Raw genomic sequence first — 10,823 nt, 5'->3', positions numbered from 1 at the left:
CAGCTTTGAGTGCTTAAATCACAGTTTTTTGACATTTTGACTATAGCGTGTTATTAGACATTAGGACAACCAATTTGTTGCAGTTTCTGTGACTTGGTACAAGATGGATCGTGATTTTGGTACCTTGTCAAATTGCAACTAGAATTTGTAGACATGTCCCCTTAGACCTAATATAGATTACTTTAAAGTTTCACAGCTATCTGAGTTCATTTAGGCATCAAAAAGGCGTGATGAGACTGTGAGAAAGGACATAGGCAATTTTTTGATATGGAAGTGGTGTTTTGGTTGTTAAGTTGATGCGTTTTCTTAACAAATTCAATTCTTGAGGACTGATACCCTCAAAGAGTCTGTGTCTCCCATCCGAGTCACTTTCTTGAGTATTGTGAGATTGATCGCTATAAGGCTCAACTTGTTGCAAAGGGTTAGGCACAACTAAAAGGCATACATTATGGTGAGACTTTTGCACACTTTTTGCATGACTACCGTGCGTTTTCTATGTACATTAGCAACTCATTTTGGTTGGTATGTACATCAATCAAACAACATTACTGCTTTCTTGAATGGTGACATATTTGAGAAAAGTTTATGTAATGCAGCCTCGCGGTTTTGTCAAGAAATAACAAGAGGATAAAAGTAGAAAATATTAGAAAGCTTTGTATGAGTTGAAGCAATCTCCTCATTGAAGGAGTACGAGCGGAAGTGCGACGCGAGAGAGAGTGCAAGAAGAAGAGCACGACGATATGGTGAACTTGATCTACTGTAATGTGTAGAGCATAGTGAGTTCTTATTAGGTTTTTACAAAAGAATATGTGTACAAACCTGGCGGCCCGCCCACTTACTTGGGCGACCACATTGGGCTTTATACCCCAACAACCTCCCACTTAAAGTCCAATGTGGTACTTTAAGTGTGATAGAAGCTACTACACAAGCTAATATACAAGAGATGTAGAGAAGTGATGTACTACCATACACCTATCTGCTTGCGAAAATGCGCAAAGCTCTCTGAGGGAAGTCCTTTTGTAATTAGATCAGCAGGCTTTTCTCTGGTGTGAACTTTGACAAGCTGAAGTTGCTTATCCTCGAGCATTTCCCTGATGAAATGATACTTCACATCCACATGCTTTGTCTTTGAGTGATAAACTGAATTGCGAGCCAATTGTATAGCACTTTGACTATCACAATATAACACAGGCATCTCTTCTTTGATTCCCAAATCTGTTACTAGTCGATTAAGCCAAATTGATTCTTTGCATGCCTCTGATGCTGCAACATATTCAGCCTCTGTAGTAGACTGAGTAACACAATCTTGTAATCTAGAACGCCATGATACTGCTCCACCAGCCAATGTAAAGACATACCCTGACGTAGACCTTCGGTTGTCTAAGTCACCTGCATAATCTGAGTCTGTAAAACCCTTTAGACTTAGCTCCTGACTCCCATAGCATATACGTATACTCTTTGTAGCTTTCAGGTATCTCAATATTCCTTTCACTGCCTCCCAATGTTTCTTGCCTGGGTTTGACATGTATCGACTTACTACTCCCACTGCAAATGCAATGTCTGGGCGAGTAGCAATCATTGAATACATCAAACTACCCACTGCAGACGCATATGGAATCTTATCCATTTCAGCCTGTTCTTCCTCAGACACAGGACAATCTTGTTTGCTAAGTTTCACATATGGTGGCAATGGAACACTTCGTGCCTTTCCCTTCTCCATATTGAAACGTTGCAAAACCTTGTCAATATACTCTGTTTGAGATAACCAAATCAACTTCTTTGATCTGTCTCTCTCAATGCGCATACCAAGTATATGACTTGCCTCACCCATGTCTTTCATGTCAAACGATTTTGCCATCTTTGACTTCAAAGCTGAAATTTCTTCCAAGTGCTTGCCAGCAATCAACATGTCATCCACATACAAATTAAGGATCAACCAATTGCCATCCTTAGCCTTCTTTGTATATAGACATTGATCGAACTCACTACGTTTGTAGCCTTGAGAAAGCATAAACTTGTGGAATTTATGGTACCATGCCCTCGGTGATTGTTTTATGCCATAAAGACTCTTTAACAACTGGCATACCCAATCTTCCTTGCCTTTCTCAACAAACCCTTATGGCTGCTGCATGTAAATTTCCACATCTAAATCACCATGCAACAACGCTGTCTTGACATCCATTTGGTGCAACACCAAATCTAATATGGCAACCAATGCAAGAAGGCATCTCAATGTAGTCATCTTGACCACCGGAGAGAAGACTTCATCAAAGTCAATGCCTTGTTCTCTCTTAAAGCCCTTGGCAACAAGCCTTGCTTTTTACTTTGGCTGACTATCATGAGCGGTGATCTTATACCTGTAAATTGTAATGGGGTTGATCAAGAAAGGCTTATACAGATTCTGCATATTCCCTAATAATTGCCTAACACTTAACCAACCACCAATACAGAACTACACAGTATGTATGCACTTCAAACCTTCAGATACTTCATCGACAAGATCAAAGGGAATACATATAACTCATATTTATACTCAGGATTTCATCAGTTATTCATCAAACATAGATCAGAATTAGAACAGACAATGAACAGATAAATATAACTGCCGCCTTCCATTTCCCATCATCATCACACACCAGCATCATCCCCATACTTCCTTACATCATCGAAGATCACAAAAGATACAAAAGCCCCTATGAAAAGTTACATCCTTTCACATATTGTCTTTTCCTACTTACTTCCTAATAGGTTTCTGATTATCTCCTGAGTTGACTCTGACCTGATAACTTCCTGATTGGAATCTGAAGTCATCCTGACACTTCCCTGACTGCATATTAATTATGGTAAAGGTCCCCTTTACCACCTGGCACACCCGGTGGTACCAAAAAGAAACTTTTTGGTGACCTGAACCCACAATTCCCTTGATCACTCCTTTTGTTCAACCTCCAGCACACCATCTTCTTGAGTAAGCATTTCTTCAACTTTGTCCTCCACATTTTGCAATTCTGTATCTCCTTGATCATCTACTATCAGCTGTTGCAAGCTTTCTTCTTCATTAATCTGCGCCTGCTGCATCAGATTTGTTTCAGGTACAGTCTTCTCCTTTTCTGCAACCACACTTTTTTGCCCCTGATTTTCAATCTCTTCAGAAAACTTTTCCAATTCCTGATTATCTTTTTTCACATGCTGTGCAATTGTATCCACTAAAGTATCCAACATTGTTGTCTTTAGTACAGCATCTTCCTGAACACCCTCTTTTTCAATCTGTTTGCTGTCCTGTGATTGTTGCTCAAGGAGAGAGTTATATTTTTCATGTAACTCCTCATACTGAAATTTCAGTAACTCATACTCCTCCTTGTTTTCTTCTTTGGCAAATATTTCATATGGTTTAGACATCACTTCTTCTAGCCTGACTCCCAGATTTTGCCAAATTTGTTCTCCCTGCTTCCTCAGTTGAGCCTTCATGTCTTCAACCTCCTCAGGTGACAAGTACTATCCATCAATTGACAACTCATCATCTGTGCATTCTCTAATTTGCTTTTCCACATCTTTACAGGCTGCCACTCTATTCAGCAGAACCCTGTTGTCTGCTTCTAAAGCTACATTAGTATTTGCTAAATTCCCCAACTCCATAGTCAATACTGCTTTCCACTCATTCTGCCACACTTTGTACATTTTTGCATTGCTCTCTCTTCTGTGCAAATGACCCTGAAACATCTTTAACTTTTCTTCCATTTTCTGATTTTTTTCTGATGCTGCCTTGAGCTTCTCCTGCAACTCTTCAATTTCCTCCACTGTCGTTGTCTTTTTACTCAACTGCCTTGCCAATTCTTCTTTCTCCTCCACAAGTTTTCCATTTGTCCTTTCCAAAAGTACACTGTTCATGTTCTACTGCTCCACAAACTCCTTTAATATCTCTACAGACTCTAAGGCTTTTGAGTATGTAACATCTTGAAAAAATTGTTTAACAAGAGACTGTTTGATATCCTCTTGCTTCTTTCCACTCTCAGTCTCCTTGGTCTGCACGACATCTAACCTTCTTTTCTTCAACTTGATGGAACGCTTCACCGGAGTTGTCTGAGCCCCCACAATCTTTATCTGTCCATCTTCCTCTTCAGCCCAGAATTTTGGAATCTCTACATCTGTATTCAACCCCATAGTTTCCATACATTCACCATGTGAATACTTTGCTGACCACATACTCTTATATATGCCTGTCTTGGACTCATGATACTTCTTTGTCTTCATTTCCCTGTCAATCATCTGCTCAGAATCCAACAGTTCATGCTGCCCAAATACTTCCTTACTGTGTCCTTCCTGTCTGTCAGCCACCTGTCTTGACCCTGATGGTGTCATCGCCCTCAATACACCATTACTCTTTACATGCATGAAAATTGCAGCAATCAAAGGTCCCACTTTTGTACTTCTCTACACTCTTTTCTTTTCTTTGAAAAATACCTCTGAATGTATTCTTTCATACAACATTGTTGCCCATCCAAATCTCTTACCCTTCTCTGCCATGCTGAGAATTGCATAATTCTCTCTTGATATGTAATCCAACTTCACCAATAACATGACCCTTTCCAAAAACCATTTTATTTGCTGCAATCTCTCTGCATCAGACACATTTTTCAAAGCAAAATAATTGCGAGTACCTTCACTCTTCCCGAATTCTGCATCCATGTCCTCCTCAGATGCTTTGTCCACCGCATTATCAATTCCTTCAGGCAATCCAAATACTGTCGCCACTAATGCTGCTGACAAGTAAACTCCGTGTCCCACTAATCCATTACAATCTATAAGTTGCGCCATCATCATGCCTGTTTGAGTCGTGAAACGCCAGTGTGTCCATGGCAACTGTGCATACTCTAATAGCTGAATAGACTGCAGCCATCGTGCATGTCTGGGTTGGAAGGAATCGATCTCCACCTTAAAATCCATGAGATGATGCTCTGTTGCTTGTCTGGTCTTCATTTGAAGCGGTGTTAGCTGTTGTACATCCTCTTCCTCATCGTCGATCTCCACCATTCTTCCATGGCTTGGCCTTGCCGATCTCAGCCCCCTCCTTTGCACCATCGCTTCAAAATCTGTAGCTTCTCTAGCTACCGGCGGCGTACGCTGGGCTTGCTCTTCACCTAGCAACACACTCTTTCTCTTCTGCATGGCGGGCACTAACGCTGACGCACTATTACTTGAGATGTCAAGTCCTCTGTCAGTTTGAAAACACGAAAGGTGGTCTCACACTCCACCTTCACTTCTCTATTCATAATACCTCGTACCCCCGAATCGAGAAAATATATTCCCACCTCATTTTGACACTCTTTTTGAGGAACCTCCCCTTCAAATAATTTCAACCGATACCCATTCAGTGGTTTTCCAAACTGGTTCCGAACTTCATCCTGTAACACAAAAGTTCCTGGCCCTCTGACTTCTGCTATCTGATAAGGCCCTACATATCTCAGCTTGAGTTTCCCTGGTCTTGGCCCCAACTTATGGCCCCAACTTACTGTTATATACCATGACCCAATCTCCTTTTTTAAAAAATTTGAACTTAATGTGTCGAGACACCCATGCTTTCCTTCTGTTCTGCACTGCTTCTGCCAAATAAGCACTCAGAATCCTATCCTCCTCCAATTTCAACAAGGATTCCTCCCTGAAAGGTATAGACTCTTCTGGAGACAGTCTATGCTCAGCTGCAATTCTCAGACTAGGAACTACAAATTCCATTGGTACTACTGTCTCTAGTCCATATACTAGCCTGAAAGGTGTCTGACCTGTTGTCACCTTGAAAGCTGTCCTGAAAGCCCACAAAGCAGAATCAAGCTTTGTATCCCAATCCTTCCTATTGTCCTCCACAATCTTCTTCAAAATTCTGATCAGGATCTTATTAGTACTCTCTGCCTGTCCATTTGCTTGTGGATAATACACTGTAGACTTCTTGTGTATTATCAGGTGTGACTCAGTCAACTTCTTGATCACTTTGTTGAGGAAATGTACTCCTTGATCTGAAACCAATTCCACAGGACACCCAAATCTGGTCATAATATTCCTATAGAGGAATCTTGCCACACTACCTGCAGTATTATCCCTTAGTGCCACTGCTTCAACCCATTTTGTTGCATAATCAGTAGCCACCAGAATATATCTGTTTTGAGTATTTCTTGCAGAAGGAATAATAGGTCCCATGAAATCTAACCCCCACTTTTGAAAAGGTTCAAGTGGTACCACTGGTTGCAAAGGCATCCTATCTGCATCATTTGGCCTTCCATCCCTCTGACAGAGCAAACACTGCCTGCAATAGTTGTAAGCATCCTTATGAATACTTGGCCACCATAACCCTGCCTGAAATACTTTTCTAGCAGTTATTTCATGAGAAAAGTGTCCTCCAGCATTGCCCCAATGAGCCTCTGAAAGAACTGTCTTTTGTTCATCTTTCCCTGAAACACACCTTCTGATCACCTGATCTATTCCTTTCTTGTATAACATTCCTGATATTACCATAAATGATCTGCTCCTCAATGCCAACCTCTTCCTTCTATCTGAAGTCATCTCTTCTGGAAAAAAACCCTCCACCAAGAACTGAAACATCTCATCATACCAATCTTCTGCTATCAGACCTGTCACCACCTGAAACAGTCCTGCATCAGGTAATTCATCAGGCACTCCATCTGGTGGTTCTCCTGTCTCCAATCTGCTCAAGTAATCTGCAATGGCATGCTCTTTCCCCGGTGTATGCACCACACTATAGTCAAATTCCTGAAGTAAAAGAACCCATCTTGCCAACCTGCCTGACAACTGTGGTTTATTAACCATATAGATCAAAGCTTGATGATCCACATGAAACACCACCTTATTGGCCAACAAGTAATGCCTGAACTTCTTCAATGCATAAACCATTCCTAAACCTTCTCTTTCAGTTACTGAATAGTTCCTTTCAGCAGAGGATAGCACCCTGCTTGCATAATAGATAGGTCTAAACCATCCCTTCTCACTCTCTTGCATCAGGACTGCTCCCACTGCACAATGACTTGCATCCACAAATATATGGAATGGCAAATTCCAATCTGGAGAAATTAGAATTGGTGCCACCACCAACATCTTCTTCAATAATTCAAAGGCCTTTTGCTGATCAGTAGACCATAAGAATGGTACATCCTTCTTGGTAAGCTTTGTCAGTGATTGACAAACATATGCCAAATACCTCAAAAATCTGTTATGCCACTTTACTTGTCCCAAAAACCTTGACAAATGCTTCAAGTTCTTAGGTACTGGTGCTTTCAGAATTGCCTCCACCTTCCTGGAATCAATGGCAATCCCTTCTTTTGATATCACATGTCCCAAAAGAATCCCACTGCTTACTGCAATTGCACACTTTTCAGGGTTTAAAGAAAGTCTAGCTTCCCTGCACTTCTGCAAACAGAGCCTGAGATGTCCCAAATGCTCATCTTTTCTCCCAAAAACACTGAAATCATCCAGGAACACCCTCATAAAAGTTGTCAAGAAAGGAGCAAACACTTGCTGAACCCACTTCTGAAAAGTAGGAGGTGCATTTTTCAATCCAAACCCCATCACATTGTAAGCAAACACTCCCCATTCTGTAATAAAGGCTGTTTTTTCTCTGTCCTCCACTGCCATCCTGATCTGATTATAGCCACTAAAACCATCCAAAAAGCTATACATTTCATGTCCTGCAACCGCATCCAACATTGTATCACAATATGGAAGTGGAAAAGGATCAGTCAGTGTGGCAGCATTCAGCTTCCTCCAATCCACACAAACCCTGATCTTCCCATTCTTCTTTGGAACAACCACTATTGGAGATAACCATGTCACCTTGTCAACCGGGTAAATGAAACCTACTGCCAAAAGCTTGTCCAATTCCTCTTTCACCTGCTTAGCATAACTTGGGTTTAATCTGTATCTTTGTTGTACCACTGGGACTGCATCAGCCTTCAGGTTGATCCTGTGTTCACAAAAAGCTGGATCCACTCCTTTCATGTCACTGTAGTGCCAGGCAAATACATCCTTGTATTCCCTGAGTAAACCCTGCAGTCCTCTTTTAAAATTCTGATCCAGATTGACACTGACCCTGACCTTCTGAGAATTCCCCTCTGTTCCTAGATCCATGTCTTCCAAATCATCTTCCCTTACCCTTGAACTTTTTGAAAGATATTCCTCAAAATCTTTCTCTGCCCTGATCTCTGCCTGTTTCTGTTCTGCCTCCAAATCAGATCCTTCAGGAAACAGCTTTCTCTTGCCCAATTTTTTCTTCAATTTCTCCACCTTGGGATCATTAGCTACATATTTCTTTGCAATATGTTGTACATCCACTTCAAATATTGGAATGACAGAAGAATTTACCCTAAAAAATTCCTCTTCCTCATCTTCTTCCACTTCTGGAGCCATATTGATTGTTTCTGCATGCAAAGGTCTGCAATCAGGTGGAAGTATTTTGCTGGCCACCATCTTCATTCTCACCTTTTTCTTGCCCTGTCTCAATATCACATAATCTGCTCCCCAATGTTGCTTGACTTTTGCTGCTCTAAGCCAAGGTCTCCCAAGAATCATAGGATATGACTGAGAAGACTTTTCCAACTGCAACACCACAAAATTAACTTTAAACTTGAGACCTCCAATCTCAATTTCCTTATTCCTGACAATCCCTAATGGCTGGATCCTCCTCTGATCTGCCATTTTCACTTGAAATGGTGCCGGATCCCAACAGGTAATGTTCATCTTCCTGCATGTTTCCTCTGGAAGTACATTTACTCCTGATCCTCCATCAATCAACACTCCTGGCATAAATATCTGCTCCATCTTTACACTGATCACTGGAACTTTGTAATCAACATCTGGAGGTTGCATTTCTACTACCTCAATCTCCTGATCCGGATCTTCATCTGTCTGTAAGTCAATCGGATTCTTTCCCCCATACTGTTGTTGTAACTTCTGCATGAATTGGTCTGCAAAGCTTGGTACCAAACTCAAAATCTGCCTCAAACTGATCTGAGTAGGTGCTTCCATTAATGCATCAAAAAACTCCTCAGACATCTTGACTGCAGCTTTCTTCTGTACAATCAGCGCCTGATCATGTCCTTTACCAACTCCTTCCTGTATTCTGTCCGCCGGATACCTTACTATTGCCTCAGGGACTTCCTGAGTTTCCCTTCTTTTATCCTCCTGTCGCTTGTTCACTTTATTGATCTCCTTCAATACTCCCATTCTAATCTGGTCCTGAACCTTCCAGTCGATTGGTTGTTGTTCTTCCTTTTTCTGAACCTTATCCCCCTTTACCTTTCCTGACGACCTGGTTACCACCATAGCTCCAGGAACATTATCCCCCTCTTTAACTCCTTCAATCGAGACACACTCTGTACAATCACATTGGAACAGGTTGCTTGATTCCCCTCTTCCACAGCAGCGCTCATTAGGCATCCGGGCCCTATCAGGCTCCACTTTGGCATTCATCAGGAACTCTTCAGATTCCTGTTCTTCTTCTTCCAACATGACAACATTTAACTGTGCAGGAGGCCTTTGTTGAGGCTGGCCGCCTTTATTATTATATTGTACTATAGGGATCCCCCTCTCACTCCTGTGTTTGCACCACAGGGTGCATTCAGGTCCCTGTCTGTGCCCTTGTGTTCCACAATATGTACACGGTAAATTTCCTCCCATTCTGTTCTGATTCCTTTGATTACCCCACCCGTCGTGGGCTTGAAGTCTCTGAATAGGACCTGAATTTCCCCAGTTTCTAAAATTCTGTGGCCTTCCCTGAGGCCCTCCTGCAATCATGACATTCGCTGCAGGTGGATTCATTCTTTGCTGCACCCTTTCTGGAATGCGTCCCCGATAATTTGGATTGTACCAACATCTTTCATCACTATGGCCAAACACTTGACATGTTTGACAATAAGGCCTCTCTGGCATACCCAGTTTTGTAAGACCCAAAGTCTTCAATTGACTGACAATCATCTGACTGATGTCGTCTTTTCCAGGAACTGTCTGCTCCCTGCTTTTACCCTTTTTCTCTTTGTCCTTCTCCTGCCTGGAGGATTTCTTCTTTTTCTTCTTACTTTTCTTCTTCTTTTTCTTTTTCTCTGACCAATCATCATCTTCTTCATCAGAATCCTTTTCAGACTCTGAGTCTTCGTCATCTGAGGAGTCATCTGTTTCTTCATCATCTTCTTCATCCTCTGAATCTAATTCTTCCCTTTTGGAAGATTTCTTTCTCTTCTCAAGGCTTCCATACCTTCTTTCTGCCCTTGTGGCTGCTTCCACCAACTCATTGAAATCTGCTTCATTGTTGATCACTCCTCTTCCTGCTACTGAACTGCGCAGCTCCAGATTCAATCCTCTACAAAAATAATCGCCCAACTGTTCAAATGATGGCCTCTGTGCTGCCAACAATCTGTTGTTGAGGTTTCTAAATTTCTGAGCATAGTCTTCCACTAGCAATTTTCTTTGCTTCATCTTTCTCATTTTGATCAAGATATCCTCAGGGGTCTTTTCCTCCCTGAATCTTGCCAAAAATTTGTTTCTTAATGCTTCATATGTTGGAAAAGCTGCAATACCATACTGCATAGACCAAGCCATTTCCTTCCCCTGCAATGTGGGAGCAAAATGCTCCTTCTTGGTAGCATCATTATGGATCACATTGTATCCACTTGCCATCCACCTGGTCTCAAACTGCCCCACATGACTGTCAGCATCCTCCTTGGATTTCCCGCTGAACTTAGCCGCCCCCACTTTCGGGTTGGGTGCTGGTTGAGCCATCACTACAGGTTGTGGTTGGAGTTGATTCACTGGTACTGGTACTGGTACTT

At 41.8% G+C, this 10,823-nt stretch overlaps 1 pseudogene; it reads right to left on the bottom strand.

The window, feature by feature from the left end:
- Positions 1 to 2,925: 2,925 nt before the first annotated feature.
- Positions 2,926 to 9,507, bottom strand: LOC147442895 (uncharacterized; annotated as a pseudogene).
- Positions 9,508 to 10,823: the final 1,316 nt, after the last annotated feature.

This window comes from Adiantum capillus-veneris, chromosome 14 (genome assembly GCF_014529385.1).
Source record: "Adiantum capillus-veneris isolate H3 chromosome 14, ASM1452938v2, whole genome shotgun sequence".
NCBI classification, from domain to species: Eukaryota; Viridiplantae; Streptophyta; class Polypodiopsida; order Polypodiales; family Pteridaceae; genus Adiantum; species Adiantum capillus-veneris.
The sequence above is the reverse complement of the archived record's forward strand: the minus strand, read 5'-3'. Positions and strand labels throughout refer to the sequence as shown.